The sequence below is a fragment of the Salmo trutta genome, chromosome 30 (assembly GCF_901001165.1).
Source record: "Salmo trutta chromosome 30, fSalTru1.1, whole genome shotgun sequence".
NCBI lineage: Eukaryota > Metazoa > Chordata > Actinopteri > Salmoniformes > Salmonidae > Salmo > Salmo trutta.
The window spans coordinates 4,678,002-4,687,222 of NC_042986.1; the positions used below are offsets into that span (position 1 = coordinate 4,678,002).

Consider the following 9,221-nt stretch of genomic DNA (forward strand, 5'->3'; position numbering starts at 1 on the left):
TTAGCATGTGATGTTCAGAACTAGCATACCCACCGAAAACTTCCAGTTAATTTACTAAATTACTCAAAATAAACGTTGACAAAATACATAACAATTATTTTAAGAATTATAGATACAGAACTCCTTTATGCAAACGCTATGTGTCACGACTGATTTGGACTGGTGTAGAGGCGGAATCAGATGCGGAGACAGAGGTGCTGGAGGTGAGTGTCTTTTAATGAACTGACACACACAAAGGCCGAAAAGCACAGGGCGCTACACAAAGTTTGCCTGGGAGAAACACTTTCCCATAAAACACAAAAAAAGTATATATTCCATGGCACAAAAGGCAAGGAGCGCAGCCCGGTAAATCCTTTGACAAAAACTGTCGGAAAACACAACGTACACAAAATACCTCCCACCGTCCTGAGTGGACAATAAACAATCCCGCACAAAATCCCAACTGAAAACACATTAAATAAGCCCCCACTAATGACAGACACAAAACAGGTGCGGAACAGACAGACAAAACTAAAAGACACAGAAACAACGATCGGTGGCAGCTAATAGGCCGGCGACGACGACCGCCGAGCGCCGCCCGACCGAGGAGGGGCGCCACTTTCGTTGGATCCTGTGGCACTATGTCAGATTTTAAAATAGCTTTTCGGCGAAAGCACATTTTGCAATATTCTGAGTACATAGCTCGGCCATCACAGGCTAGCTAATTTGACACCCACCAAGTTTGGGGCAACCTAAACTCAGAATTACTATTAGAAAAATTTGATTACTTTTGCTGTTCTTCGTCAGAATGTACTCCCAGGACTTCTACTTCAACAACAAATGTTGTTTTGGTTCCAAATAATCCAGAGTTATATCCAAATACCTCCGTTTTGTTCGTGCGTTCAGGTCACTATCCGAAGGGTAACGCGCGAGCGCATTTCGTGACAAAACATTTCAAAATATTCCATTACCGTACTTAGAAGCATGTCAAACGCTGTTTAAAATAAATTGTTATGCTATTTTTCTCGTAAAATAGCGATAATATTCCAACCGGACAACGTTGTATTCATTCAAAGCCTGAAAGAAAAAAATGGAGAAGTCTCGTGAATGCGCATCTCAGTCTCACTGTCCCCAGGCAGGCCACTTACAAACTCTGCTGCTGTACTTCGCCCAGAGACCGGAGACATGTCATTCCGCTTTCTGAACACTTTAGAGAGCCAATGGAAGCCTTAGAAAGTGTCACGTAACAGCACAGATGCTGTAATGTCGATAGAGATGCAACAGAAGGACAACAAATTGTCAGACAGGACACTTCCTGCATGGAATCTTCTCAGGTTTTGGCCTGCCATATGAGTTCTGTTATACTCACAGACACCATTCAAACAGTTTTAGAAACTTTAGAGTGTTTTCTATCCAAATCTACTAATTATATGCATATTCTCATTTCTGGGCAAGAGTAGTAACCAGTTTAAATCGGATACGTTTTTTATCCGGCCGTGAAAATACTGCCCCCTAGCCCCAACAGGATATACAATAGTGAGGCTATAAAAGGAGCGAGGCTATATACAGACACCGGTTAGTCAAGCTGATTGAGGTAGTATGTACATATAGATATGGTTAAAGTGACTATGCATATATGATGAACAGAGAGTAGCAGTAGCGTAAAAGAGGGGTTGGCGGGTGGTGGATGGCGGGACACAATGCAGATAGCCTGGTTAGCCAATGTGCGGGAGCACTGGTTGGTCGGCCCAATTGAGGTAGTATGTACATGAATGTATAGTTAAAGTGACTATGCATGATAAACAGAGAGTAGCAGCAGCGTAAAAGAGGGGTTGGGGGGGGCACACAGTGCAAATAGTCCGGGTAGCCACTTGATTACCTGTTCAGGAGTCTTATGGCTTGGGGGTATAAACTGTTGAAGCCTTTTTGTCCTAGACTTGGTACTCCGGTACCGCTTGCCATTCGGTAGTAGAGAGAAAAGTCTATGACTGGAGTGGCTGGGGTCTTTGACAATTTGTAGGGCCTTCCTCTGACACCGCCTGGTGTAGAGGTCCTTGATGGCAGGCAGCTTAGCCCAAGTGATCGACAGGGCTATAGTGGAGTTGGTCGAGAGCTTCAAATTCCTTGGTGTCCACATAACTAAGGAACTATCATGGTCCAAACACATCACCACAGTCATGAAGAGGGCATGACAATGCCTTTCCCCCCTCAGGAGGCTGAAACGATTTGTCATGGGCCCTCAGATCCTCAAAATGTTCTACAGCTGCACCATTGAGAGCATCTTGACTGGCTGCAAGTCTGGGACCGAAAGGCTCCTGAACAGCTTCTACCACCAAGACATACCAAGCTATAAGGTTGCTGAACAGTTAATCAAAAGGCTACACAGACTATTTGTGAGGACCGACACCGGAGATGAGAGGTACGGGGAGTCAACATTTAATGCGGAACAAACAGTTAACAAGACAGGCACAGCGTCGGCACATGGGTAAACAAGGACAAACAGCAAGTAATGCTGAAGCAGGGAACAGAGCGGGGAACCAGACATATATAGGGAAGGTAATGACAGAAGTGATAGAGTCAAGGTGAGTCCAATAATCGCTGATGTGCGTGACGGGGTAAGGCAGGTGTGCGTAATGATGGTGGCTAGAGTGTGCAATGCTGGGTAGCCTGGCGCCCTTGAGCGCCAGGGGGGAAGAGCGGGAGCAGGAGTGACACTATTTGCATTGACACCATTGTTTTTGCACTTTCACTGGCTCTATGCACACTGAACTGTACCCACACACTCGCACATACTACACTGACACTCCAACACACACACACACACAGAGATGCATATTGATGCCACACACACAATCACACATAGAGACACTTTCAAACTCTTTCATACTTCAAATATACATAGTACCTCAATTACAGCAACTACCTCATCACACTGCAGATTGACTCGGTACTGGTACTCCTTGTATATAGCCTCCTTATTGTTACTTTATTTGTCACTATTTCCTTTTTTTTATTTAGCAAACTATCTTACTTTTTAACTCTTCATTGTTGAGAAAGGGCTTGTAAGTAAGCATTTCAGGGTAAAGTCTAAACCTGTTGTATTCGGCGCATGTGACACAGACAATTTGATTCTACTAGTGGACTGAGGCCGTCTGTAAATAACAAGTGTTTTCAAGTGCATCTTTAGAACGATGGTTTTGGGAAACAGCTCATAGATTTAACGAATGTCTTACAAAGGTTCTAACGATGAAATTAGCCTTAAGATGCTTTTGGGGAAACTGGGCCCAGGGCCTCGTTTCGCAGAGCCTTTGTAGCGTTAGGATCATCGTTATAACCTGCTTATGATGTATCTTTAGTAGCCGAGTGTTTCCCAGAGCCTTCGTTAGTAACGTGGCTCTTAAAATCCTTTGCACATCTACGAGTGATGCAGACCACTTGTAGAGTAGCCAAAGTGCATCTTTAGATGCTTTTTTGCCCTTCTTTATTCAAAGAAGATCTCTCCTAAACATATAATGAAGATGTTTAAGTTGTCTGTCTGACCAGCACATTTAATTCTGCTTACATCACACTATGCTGAGACTCCGAGACCATTGATTGAGTGCTTTTGAAGTGACAGGTAGGCGCAAAATCTGTAGCCCATCTCCACTGTACAGTATCAGCAAAATGGACAGCAACCTATACACTACAGCATGGCCATTTTGATAAGGAATACAGGCTACAAGATAGATGGGGTAGAGAGCGGCGTTGCAGACCCAGTATAGAGGGATCCCGTTGTTTTCACAAACGTAATGTGAATGCAGCCGTACACACAGCTGTCTTACCTAAATAATGCAAACTCAATGCTAAAAGTAGTAGCCTAGTTGTTCATGCATGCAAACAAAAATCTTACATTTACGTCATTTAGCGGACGCTCTTATCCAGAGCAACTTACAGTAGTGAATGCATACATTTCATACAATTTCATACATTTTTTTTTTTTTTTTTTTCTGTGCTTGCCCCCCGTGGGAATCGAACCCACAACCCTGGTGTTGCAAACACCATGCTCTACCAACTGAGCTACAGGGAAGGCCAAACATACCAATAGTTGAAGTACAATCAGAAACCCAGATTTTAGTCAGTTCATTGGACGGGAAACGAACCCGGGCCTCCCGCATGGCAGGCGAGAATTCTACCACTGAACCACCAATGCTATCAATGCTATCTTGCCTGTCTTGCCCAACAAATAGGCTTATAGGCCCGCTTCAAACATGGAAAATCATGCCGCTCATGAGTACAGCAACACGTTGTGTTATGGAACAATACACTTCTGCCAGCCTACCATAAACACATTTCCAATACGTACAGTTCCATTTAGAACCACAAAATCAACAGGCTACCAAAGGAAAACACAATAGAATGCATACATTTCTATGATTAAATATACCGATATGTAGCTATACCCAGGGGCGTCATTTGGGTTCTTGTATTGGAATTATATTGAATTCTGTAGTAAGCGAGTATTCCAGCCACTTTCTTCCTATGAACCAGTTGCTATTAAATTAACGTTTTTGGACAGAAAACCTGCAGGTAGGGTAGGATTCTAGGCTAACCTGGGCTGGCTCCTCTGTTCCTAGATCGTCAGGAACAGTCGGAGGTGGAGGGGGCTGTGGAGAAATTATCCTGGCGGCGCTGGTGGATTTTTATATAAGGACATAAAACTAAAACTGAGGCGGCAAAGCCCGCATGTTTGCCCCCTCGTGGTGCCAGGCTGTGTCTAACTGACTGCTGATAACTTCAGAAAAAAGTTGATTACAAAAGTATTTGCAATTATTATAGTGAAGGATAAAAAAGGATAGAAGGATCAAATGAAAACCGAGAGGACTGCATTAAAAGATACACAGACTATTTCAATCATATTTAAATCAATTTGATGTTCAATCAATTTCTTTCTGTTTTCCACTAGGCTACTGTCTATAATTGTTGCCTTGATGTGCTTCATGATGTGTGACAACATGATGTGATGTGCATTATTATCTGTGGTTTAGTGCATTATTATTGGGTAAGCATAATAATAGCCTATTTGCAGCCATAGGTGGTAATATCTCTCTAGGAGCTGATCTGTCGTCAGTATTGTGGAATAATTCCAATATTTTTTTTTGTTGTTGAACATTTTAACATAATTTGATGAATAAATAAAAGTAATACTTATATTTTACAAAGTTATTCCTTATTCTTCTGGAATATGTTTTCCCAAGCGGGGACTTCAGTCCACCATTAATTCAGAAGGTTTTGACATTTTCGCTGCTTCACAAGATGTTATGGGATAGTCACCCCAGTGAAGGGAACAGAAAAGTACGCTCTCATGCATGCTTTGTTTTCCAGACCTCCCAAGTACACTTAGTACATACTTCCCTTTTCGAGTTTTTATGTTTGGAATAGCACTTGAAAAAAGACAGTTGACTTTCGTACCATCTATATGCTCTAGATAGAACACAAGTACGCATTTTGGAACACAGCCTATAGTCCCAGTCGGTATTAGACAGAATGTTGTGGCCCTGCCCGCCTGTAGGAAAAACAAACTGTGGTTACACCATTGGCTCACAGCAAAACCTTTACCTTTTTCAAATGAAATTTTATTGCTGTCTGCTTGTTTTAATACATTTCAAAGCTATATTTAAGAAAAGCACAACATGTATAAAGATTACTTTTCAACATTCCCTACTCCCATAGAGCAGCATACAATTGGCCCAGCGTCGTCCAGGTTTGGCCGGGGTAAGCCGTCATCGTAAATAAGAATTTGTTCTTAACTGACTTGCCTAGTTAAACAAAGGTTAAAAAAAACTCCCTCGCGTTCTAACTACTTAGAAAATCATAATATTGTAGGGCTTCCCTCATGCCCCTTTTCATGATGGTGCTAGCAGCCGCATGAGTGAGTGCTAGCTTCGACCGGAACATTAAGATAGCCAAGACCAACAACACAAACAAACAGACTGTACAACTACATGTTTTCACACACATAGCTACATGTAGCCTACTTGGACATCGGAGTCCCCACATTTCCCACACTGAAGCCACATGGCTGTTCTCACAGCCTCTATTTCCCTACTTTGGAGCATTGCCAACCGTAGGTCAGGATTTCTGACCTGGTTACATGTACATTGAACTACCCAGCAGCTTTTTTCATGTGTTAATTCTGTACAACAAAAAATCTATGACAAAGTTGGCTCTTGTACAATGGGGGTCAATTGGCAAGAATGTTTGTTTTCCCCATTTTGTGGATGTGGTCGAGATCATTTTGTTATTAATAAGTGAATACCGGTGCATAGCCAAAACCTAGTTCCCAGAGCATTTCGTATTATTCTGTATGTCAATCCGAGACATCCGAGACAAATTGCGTATCATATGTTACAAATTACAATTCGTATATTATGCAAAACATACAATATGTTAAGAATTTGCAAAACATATGATATGTTACAAATTCTAGCTAGGTGGCTAACATTAGCTAGCTCACTAACATTAGCTAGGCTAGGGTTTATGGTTAAGTTTAGGAGTTGGGTTAAAGGGTTAAGGTTAGGGTTAGGTGAAGGGTTAGCTTAAAGGGTTAAGGTTAGGGTTAGGGGAAGGGTTAGTTAACATGCTAAGTAGTTGCAAAGTAGCTAAAAAGTAATAAGTATACTGAACAAACATGTAAAGTGTTGATCCCATGTTTCATGAGCTGAAATATAAGATCCCAGAAATGTTCCATTATCACACAAAGCTTATTTCTCTCAAATGTTGTGCACATTTCCCAAGATAATCCATCCACCTGTCAGGTAATGGCATATCAAGAAGCTGATTAAACATCATGATCAGTACACAGGTGCACCTTGTGCTGGGAACAATAAAAGGCCACTCTAAAATGTGCAATTTTGTCACACAACACAATTCCACAGTTGTCTCAAGTTTTGGGCCGGCATAAGCTACAGAAAACAAACACAATTGCATTTTATCGATGTCAATTTTAATGCACAGAGACACCGCTATGAGATCCTGAGGCCCATTGTCGTGCCATTCATCCGCCGCCATCACCTCATGTTTCCACATGGTAATGGTGCCGCTTGCTTGGTAGTGCCCCTTGCTTAGTGGTGTTGCTGACTGTGGGGCCTTTCAGAACAGGTGTATATATACTGAGATCATGTGGCAGATCATGTGACACTTAGATTGCACACAGGTGGACTTTATTTAACTAATTATGTGACTTCTGAAGTTAATTGGTTGCACCAGATCTTATTTAGGGGCTTCATTGCAAAGGGGGTGAATACATATGCAAGCACCACTTTTCTGTTTTTAATTTTTCATAATGTTTTGAAACAAGTTCTTTTTTCCATTTCACTTCACCAATTTGGAAAAAAAATGGTATGTCCATTACAAGAAATCCAATTAAAAATGCATTCAATTCAGGTTGTAATGCAACAAAATAGGAAAAACGCATGATTATTTTTTTTTCTTTTATTTAACTAGGCAAGTCAGTTAAGAACAAATTCTTATTTACAATGACAGCCTAGGAACAGTGGGTTAACTGCCTTGTTCAGGGGCAGAACGACAGATTTGTACATTGTCAGCTCAGGAATTCGATCTTGCAACTTTTCGGTAGAATAGTATATGAAACAGTATATACGCATGAGATGAGTAATGCAAGATATGTAAACATTATTAGAGTGGCTAGTGTTCCATTCCTTAAAGTGGCCAGTGATTCCTAGTCTATGCCTATAGGCAGCAGCCTCTAATGTGCTAGTGATGGCTGTTTAGCAGTCTGATGGCCTTGAGATCTAAGCTGTTTTTCAGTCTCTCGGTCCCAGCTTTGATGCGCCTGTACTGACCTCACCTTCTGGATGATAGCGGGGTGAACAGACAGTGGCTCGGGTGGTTGATGCCCTTGATTATATTTTTGGCCTTCCTGTGACATCGGGTGCTGTAGGTGTCCTGGAGGGCGAGTAGTTTGCCCCCGGTAATGCGTTGGGCAGACCGCACCACCCTCTGGAGAGCCTTGGGTTTCTGGGCGGTGCAGTTGCAGTACCAGGTGGTGATACAGCCTGACAGGATGCTTTCAATTGTGCATCTGTAAAAATGTGTGAGGGTTTTAGGTGACAATACAAATTTGTTTAACCTCCTGAGGTTGAAGAGGCTCTGTTGCGCCTGTGTAGGTGGTCCATTTCAGTTTTTTTGTGATGCGTATGCCAAGGAACTTGAAGCTTTCCACCTTCTCCACTACTGTCCCGTCAATGTGGATAGAGGGGTGCACCCTCTGCTGTTTCCTGAAGTCCACGATCATCTCCTTTGTTTTGTTGATGTTGAGTGAGAGGTTGTTTTCCAGGCACCACACTCCCAGAGCCCTCACCTTCTCACTGTAGGCTGTCTCATCATCGTTGGTAGTCAAGCCTACTACTGTTGTGTCATCTGCAAACTTGATGATTGAGTTGGAGGCGTGCTTGGCCATGCAGTCATGGGTGAACAGGGAGAACAGGAGGGGGCTGAGCACACACCCTTGTGGAGCCCCAGTGTTGAGGATCATCAGAGTGGAGGTTATGTTTCCTACCTTCACCACCTGGGGGTGGCCCGTCAGGAAGTCCAGGACCAAGTTGCACAGGGCTGGGTTCAGACCCAGGGACTCGAGCTTAATAGTGAGTTTGGAGGTTACTATGTTGTTGAATGCTGAGCTAAAATCAATAAACAGCATTCTTACATAGGTATTCCTCTTGTCCAGATGGGATAGGGCAGTGTGCAGAGTGATGGCGATTGCATCATCTGTGGATCTATTGGGGCAGTAAGCAAATTGAAGTGGGCCTAGGGTGACTAGTCTCTCAAAGCACTTTGTGATGACAGAGGTGAGTGCTAAGGGTGATAGTCATTTAGTTCAGTTATCTTTGCCTTCTTGGGTACAGGAACAATGGTGGCCATCTTGAAGCACGTGGGGACAGCAGACTGGGATAGGGCGAGATTGAATATGCCCATAAACACACCAGCCAGCTGGTCTGTGCATGCTCTGAGGACGCGGCATCTGGACCGGCAGCTTGCGAGGGTTAACATGTCACTTTATACACAGAAGATCTCCGCTAAACATAGAATCAAATGTTTTATCCGTCTCTGTGTGACGGCAGATGCCAGACTCCAAATAAGTGTCATTATGCGCACAACATTGCACAGGTCTTATTTTCACGATTTAGTTATGTCTCTTCTATATTGTTGTACATTAATATTAGTTTGACAATTAGGGGGTTCAG

The 9,221-nt window shown here is 42.8% G+C and overlaps 1 non-coding gene across 1 annotated transcript; it reads right to left on the reverse strand.

Annotated features, from left to right (window-relative positions):
• Positions 1-4,097: 4,097 nt before the first annotated feature.
• trnag-gcc (transfer RNA glycine (anticodon GCC)) lies at positions 4,098-4,168 on the reverse strand. Its single transcript has one exon. It is a non-coding gene; the product is annotated as a tRNA-Gly (tRNA).
• Positions 4,169-9,221: the final 5,053 nt, after the last annotated feature.